This window comes from Benincasa hispida, chromosome 1 (genome assembly GCF_027475165.1).
Source record: "Benincasa hispida cultivar pf3 chromosome 1, pf3_genome.v1.1, whole genome shotgun sequence".
In the NCBI taxonomy this organism is placed as follows: domain Eukaryota; kingdom Viridiplantae; phylum Streptophyta; class Magnoliopsida; order Cucurbitales; family Cucurbitaceae; genus Benincasa; species Benincasa hispida.
The window spans coordinates 49877546-49885725 of NC_143478.1; the positions used below are offsets into that span (position 1 = coordinate 49877546).

Sequence of the window (8180 nt, forward strand, 5' to 3'; positions counted from 1 at the left end):
CATCCAATAGTGTTACCAGAATAAGGTACCTAACCTTAATCATGTACTATATACCGTTTTGGTTGTTTACTCGAATTTGATCCATCTCTATGTCTCTACATAAAGTTCAAGTATTCATATAATAGCTATGGATCTTAATTCATTGGATTTAGACTTTTACGTATGTCATTTATAGAATCAATAATAAGTTTATTGATAGAATATGTTTCTCTTTTTACAAACTGTGAGTTTTAGGACATAAAACCCAACATCTCTTCTCTTATATTCTAAAAACAGGTTAAAGTCTACGAAACAACTCATTTGAATTCATAAGTAATATCAATTTCGGCTTTGAAAAGGTCCACCACAAGCCATATTTATGTTAGAAAGGAGAATACAATTCTAGGAAGAAAATCTAGACAAATCAAGAACATGAGTAGAAGTTACTCCTTCTATGCATAATATTTCTTTACAAAATCTGCATTTAACGTGTTGGGAAAATCATTCCCATCCATATTTGTCAGAATCAAAGCCCTTTAAAGAATGTCTTTTTAACCACATATGGTCCTTCATAATTGGGAGTCTATTTTCCTCTATGATCCTTTGGAAATGGCAAGATCCATTTTAACATCAAGTCTCCCTCTTGGAAGCAACGATGTCGAACATTTCTATCATATGCATGTGTCATTTTTCTAATATAGTTTTCCTTTACACAACACAACCATTATTCTTTCTTCTATGAGATTTAACTACTCATATCTCGCTTGAGTCCACTCTACTTCTTGAATTACACATTTACACTGAGGGATGGCACCTCGACCTCAATGGGCAAGACAACCTCCAAACCATACACCAAAGAAAATGGTGTTGCCCCAGTCGATATTTTTATTTGCTGCCTCTACTACCCATTCATCTTAGTGTGGTAAGAAGTAGAGTTAAAGTGTTCAATTTTGAACTGCGTACACAATTCTTTCATCAATTTGTTATTCAAGTTCCTTCCATTGTCAGTGATGATACGTTCGAGCAGGCCATATCAACACATGATGTCTTTCCTTATGAACTTGATAACAACTTAGATAGTGACGCTCTTGTACGACGTTGCCTCCACCCACTTAGTAAAATAGTCTATGGCTGCCAAGATGAAATGGTGACCATTTGATGCCTTTGGCTCAATGGGCCCAACTACATCATGCCCCACATAGAGAAAGGCCACGGGGCCATTATCACATGTAGAGGGGAAGCTAGAGTATGTACTTTATCTGCATATATCTGGCATTTGTGGCATTTTCTTGCATATTTGATGCAATCTGATTCCATGGTCATCCAATAGTAACCAACGCATAAAACTTATCTTGCCATCATATGCCCATTTATGTGTGTCCCACAAACTCCTTCGTGAATTCTTCTAGAATTCTCTTGGCCTCCAAAGCATCAACACATCTCAGGAGGGTCATATCGTAATTTCTCTTGTACAATACTTCTCCATTCAGAAAGAAACTCATGGCTAACTTTCTAATGGTGCATTTACTATTTTTCGATGCTTCTGGGGATATTCTCGACATGTGATGTAGTGCTTAATGTCATGGTACCAAGGCTTCCTAGTGGGTTCTTGCTCAATGCTCATGCAGTATGTCGGCGCTTCACGCTTCTCAATAGTTATTGGTTGAATTTCTTCATTATAAGCCATATTAAACATGGCAAATAAAGTGGCCAATGCATCTACAACCTGGTTATTTTTGCGTGGGACATGCTCAAATGTGATTGACTCAAAAGCTTGGGCCAATTCTTGGATATACTTATTATAGGGAATCAACTTAGAGTTTCTTATCTCCCACTCCCCATTTAGTTGATGTACTACCAAAAGAGAATCCCCATAAACTTGCAACTTTTTAATCTTTATGTCATAAGCCATTTGAACCCCCATAGTGCATGCTTCATACTCAGCCATGTTGTTTATGTAATCAAAGTATAGCTTAGCAGTTAGAGGATAAAACTTCCTATCAAGAGATATCAAAATAGCCCCTATACCATGCCCTACTTCATTTGTGGCCCCGTTAAACAACATTGTCCACGTGTCAGGATCTTGTATCACATTCAATGTGGATACTGTCATGATGTCTTCATCTGGAAATTCAAATTTCATTGGCTCATAGTCTTCAATTGGTAATTCAGCTAGGAAATCGGCGATGGCCCTCCCTTTGATGACCTTTCTAGTGACATAGACAATATCGTATTCTGTACTTACCATTTGGCTATCCTCCTAGACAAATATGACTTTTTGAAAATGTACTTTTTAGGATCCACTTTTGAGATAAGCCATGTCGTATAGTACAACATATACTATCTTAGTCTTTGTGTTGTCCATGCTAAGGCACAACATGTTTTTTTTTTTCTATCAACGAGTATTTCGACTTGTAGCTTGTGAACTTCTTGCTTAAATAATATACCTACAAAGTCGCACTGCCCCAGCACACATCCCATGGATTCTTCCTTTATTGTCAAGTATAAGATTAATGGTCGTCCTGGAGTTGGTGGGACGAGTATTTGAGGACTTTGCAAATAATCTTTGATTTTATTGAAAGCCTTTTGAAAATCTTCATTCCAAAGACATATTTCATTCTTCCAAAGAAGTCTTAGTATTGGCTCACAGGTTTGAGTTAAATGTGAAATAAATCGTGCAATGTAATTTAATCTCCTTAAGAAACTTCTAACCTCCTTTTGGGTTTCTGGTGGTTGCAAATCCACTATTGCCTTAATTTTGTCTGGGTCTAATTTGATTCCATCTTGACTAACAACGAAACCCAAAAATTTTCTAGACGATACTCTAAATATGCACTTCGCTGGATTCAACTTTAATTTGAACTTTTGCAGTCTCTCGAAAAGCTTGCGAAGGGTGACCACATGTTCTTCCCCGGATCTAGACTTGGCTATCATATCGTTCACATAGACTTCAATTTCTCTATACATCAAGTCATGGAATAACATAACCATAGCTTTCTAGTATGTTGCCTCTGCATTTTTTAGACTAAAAGGCATGACTTTATAGCAAAACGTCCCCCATAAGGTGATGAATGTTGTCCTTTCTCGATCTTCTAGAGCCATTTTTATCTGGTTGTATCCTAAAAATCCGTCCATAAACGAAAAAGTAGAGTACCCAACAGTATTATCCACTAGTACGTCAATGTGAGGAAGGGGGAAATTATCTTTTGGACTTGCACGATTTAGATTGCGATGGTCAACGCACATTCTAACTTTCCCATCCTTTTTTGAGATTGGGACAATATTTGCAACCCACTCTGGGTACTTAGCCACTGCCAAAAATCCTGCATCAAATTGCTTCTTAACTTCCTCCTTTATCTTGATCAACATCTCTAGCTTCATTTTGCGAAGTTTTTGTCGTATGGGCTTACACTCAGGCTTGAGTGGTAACCGATGCACAACAATCTTTGTGTCCAAACCTGACATATCCTGGTAGGACTAGGCAAATATGTCTTTATATTCATGAAGTAAAGCCACAAGATCCGAACGATCTTGTTCCAAGGCCAAAGTGCCAATTCATACTTCTTTTACTTCTTCTAGTGTCCCTAAATTAATACTTTCCAAAGGTTCTTGATATGGCAAAGTCCTCTTTTCCTCTTGCTCTATCATTCTTATTAATTCGAGTGACACCTCACATTCGTCTTTCATACTCTATTCAAGATTACATATTGGACCTTCAATATCAACACTTACGTCGACGTTGTTTCCCTCTCCAGCATCCCTATTATTGACCCTAAATTGTATTGGTAAAAGATAGAGGAGGCAAAAAGAAGCATAAAAAATAATATGTTTTGAAGTGAAAGTGAATAGACATAACGATTGGGATAAAAAGAGATCCAATCATCTTTTCATTTCTTTAACCATAAAAGTACATATTGCTACCAAACAGTGAAAACAAAACTTCTTATGACAAAAAGTGCTAAAAGACGCCCTTATTAACAAAGGGATCCCTATGGCCTTAGGCATAGCCATAGGGTGCATAACAAAAATCATTACTTTGGCAATCCTTTAGTGACACTTGACATCTTCTTGATCTCCCAATTGTTCAACTAAATTTGGGCGGACAAGGATAAACTAATTGACAAGGTGAATGAGTGTTTTCAGAGATAACAACAACTGAGGCCTCAAATCCCTTGGTGCATTCCCTTGACTACTTATCGTCGAAGAGTAATCTCCCTAGCTTAAAAGTTTCAGGCAACCTAGGTATATGCATTCTACCTGGTTCAACCTCACGTCCTTCGAGATGTGCACTTCTCTTTACCTTCTTCTTCGCTCGAACCTTCTCCCATTCAGAAGTTGTCGGCTTATACCCCAATCCAAATCTTTCCTTAGCCTTAGGAAGAGAGATCACTTCTGGGCTTCCTTGATTATGCTTTCTCAAACCTCCATGTATCTAATAACTACTTCTTATCATTTTCTTTGCAACCATCATCGATGTTCGAGACATATAACGACAAATATCCTAATCTTTCGTCCGAAAGATAGTAGCATTCGCAACTTCGAATGATTTGTACGAGCATTCAAATGCTTCTTTTGCTGCTTCGACATAAGGAAATACTGAAGTCTTTATGACAAACATGTCTTCATCTAAACAATGGCTTGACCACCCTCTACACTAAACTTCACCCTTTGATTAAGGGAAGACGAGACTGCCCCTGCCGAATGAATCCACGATCGTCCGAGCAAACAACTATAAGAAGAGTTAACATCCATAACTTGAACGAAACATTGAATGTTGTAGGTCCAATTTTTAGTGGGATTTCAATATCTCCAATCATCTCCCTACGATCTCCGTCAAAGGCTCTAACCAACATAGAACTCGGCCTTCAGTAGAAGGGGTCTACGGGGAGTTTCATCAAAGTGGATTTCAACATTATTTTCAGGGATGATCCATTATCAACAAGAACCCTGGCTAGAAGGTGATCCTTACACTTCACCGATATGTGCAAAGCCTTCGTGTGCCCTATACCTTTTAGGGGGGATCTCTTCATCTGTAAAAGAGATTCAATTCATAGCAGTTATATTCTCCACAATTTCACTAAGTGCATTCAATGAAATGTCATGACCCATATGCGCTTGATTCAAGATATCAAGCAGAACCTTGCGTTGTAGTTTAGGGTGCATGTATAATGAAAAAATCGATATACGAGTTGAAGTACGATGTAACTGCTCTATTACTTTGTGCTCGCTTTTTTTAATCAACTTCATAAACTCACGCGCTTCTTCTTTGGAGACGACCTCGAAATTTGTCTTCTTTCCAGCTGGTGTGGCTCTTTCTACAAAAACTTTGCTCAAGTTATTTAGATCATTCTCATTTGTTATCTCTACAGCTTTATCTTATCGTTGACGGGCCTCGCCTTCTTTTGAACTAATTTTCATACTATATGGTGTATAACATCTCTCACTTCGAGTCATTCCTCTAACTGCTACAAAATTAGTATTTTTTTTAATGAATTGACATTCATACCTCCACAGCACAACCCAACTGTCCTTGTAAGCAAAAGGACTTAGTATTTCAACAACATTGCCTTTGGCATCTGGATGTAGGGATTGATACTCGACTACTCTTCATAATGAATGATTAATGGTTCTTGCATAGATGATGCTCCTTTTACAGCTTCTCCCGAAGATGAAGCACCAAAAATCATATCAACCTCGATTTCCTGCATGTCCGCTTGGCTTACCATTAAAAGTTTTGCATCCATCAATTTCTGTAGTTCTCTTTTGAATTCGACACAATTCTCTATGAAATGTCCATTTATTCCAAGGTGAAGCAAACAACCATTTTTACCAATGCATCCCATCTTATCCTCATCATTATTGTCAAATCTCGGCGATATATATCCAACTTCATGAAGAATTAGGAAAAGAGTCTCCATTGCTGTGGTCAACTAATGAACACTATTTTTGCGACACTACGAAGGTGTATTACCAGCATTTACAATGGGATTTTCATGGTTTGGGAGCGAGTTTTAGTTGACATCTGGTTCTTCTACAATCTTCCTGAATTTTAAACAACTAGCCTTAACTAGACTTTGCACTTTGGCTTTCAAGGGATAAAAATTCTCAGTAGAGTGCCCCACTGCCCCAGCATGATATTCACACCTTGCACTTGGGTCGTACCACTTAGGATACGGTGGTTGTAAAGGCTCTTGAGGTATAATGGCTATGTGATGATTCTTTAACAATTGTGGCAAAAGTTCAGTATATGACATAGGTATAGGATTAAAGCGAGTTTGTTTCCAACTATTCCTTGCATTTCTCTAATTTAACTGAACAAATTGATTCTACCCTCCATTTGATGGTTAGGAGTAATTTGTTTATCCAGTAGTTGATGAGGATATATGTGTTACTGCTATTTGGGTCGAGCTCAACTTGTGCACCTCTCTTTCCTTCTTTTTTGGAGTCGTCATTTTTCTTGATTCTGAAGTGACATCAATAATTATTCCGTTCTTCACCCTAAACTCAATCCTTTCTCCAATTGTTATGATATCTAAGAAGTTTGTCAAGGCACTCCCAATCATTCAGTCATAGTATGGGGCTTGAAAGGTATTTATGAACATAGCTGTCAATTCTCTGTCGGTCAAAGGTGGCTGCACTTGTGCGGCCATCTCTCTCCATCGCTGCCCATACTCTTTAAATGTTTCTACCCATACTCTTTAAATGTTTCAACACTATTCTTCTCCATTCGCTGAAGGTCTAAATGGTCTGATGCCATATCAATATTATATTTGTACTGCTTTAGGAATGAATCAGTGAGATCTTTCCATTTATGCACTTGTGAACCATCCAAGTGCATATACCAGTGTGAGGTCGGGCCAACTAAGCTATCTTGGAAACAAATAATCAACAGTTTATGATCATGAGCGTAAACTGACATTTTTCAACAGTACAGGAGACTTCTTGGACAAGTGGTTCCATTATAATTTCCAAAATCTGGAGTCTTAAACTTAGGTGGGATCACTGCATTTGAGATTAAACATAAATGTGTTGCATCAACATCCTGTATATATTTGCACCCTCAATTGCTCATAATCTTTCCTAAAAAAACTCTAGTCTTCTTTTGCTACCCTGATCTTCTGGCACTTTCCTACCACCCTTCATAACTAGAGTGGACACGGGGTCATTTGTGTGGACTGCTTGCTGCAAGGTCTGATTAGAATCTTGTGCGGGAGATGATGTAGAATTTGACATTCCCACCAGATGTGGGCTTGACATCATTTGGGGAGTAAATCCAGGGGGGTAAGCAGGCATCTCTTCTAGCATCTGATTCATACCACATTCAACTTAAGATGAACTTCTGACAAATTATTTTCGTTTTCCAACAGTGACTAATTCTATGATATTTGTCAATTGTTCTTTCAATTCCTCTACATCTTAACGCACTGCTTGGACCTGTTCACTAACTTGATCATCCATTATTCTCGCCTTTCTTCTTGTCCAATAAGGATGATGAAGAGGTGAACTTTGAGCTATTTTTGTAAAATTTGAACCCTTTCGTATTTATAAGAGAAATAAATATTGATTTGATTAATTAGAGATAGGGAGGAAGAAAAAGGGAAAGTGCTTGCATTTTAAAAAAAAAAAAATTTAACGCAAAATGCCAGGCATCCAGGATTGACTCCAATTTTAATGCGAAATTCCTACAAAAATATGATGCAAAATACATGCCCAAAACTATTGACTCTAAACTCAAGTGTAGCACCCAAAGCGTCCAAGATATTACCCTATTATCCCTAGAAAATGAGACAACTCTTTGTTGCCAAGTCGCGTGGGTACGATGCCTTGTCTAAGAGTTGCAGCCTGTGTTGAGAACCGATTTGCCATTTTTGCCATATGCCTTAACTTCTCAGCTCCTTGCTCTATTTGCCCTCTGACGTTGTCATAACCGTGCCTCAATATACTATACTCATCCCTTCTTATCGAAAAATCTGCTGACATTTCCTGATACTTTTCCTTCAGCTAAATATAGTCGTCAGTTACAACCTCTTGTGCATTGCGGCATATCAACAATTCGTGTTCAAATCTTGTAACAGCTTCCTGAAGAAGCACGTTTTTACATTTCGCCTCAGTGAGTTTGGATTTGTACTCTTTGGCTGAATTATGTAGATTCTCAATTTCTGCAATGATTCTTTGGGATGATATTGCCTGCTCATCTAAGG

General features: G+C 38.0%; 1 pseudogene; it reads right to left on the minus strand.

Annotated features, from left to right (window-relative positions):
* Window positions 1–4605: 4605 nt before the first annotated feature.
* LOC150038517 (uncharacterized) lies at window positions 4606–7959 on the minus strand (annotated as a pseudogene).
* Window positions 7960–8180: the final 221 nt, after the last annotated feature.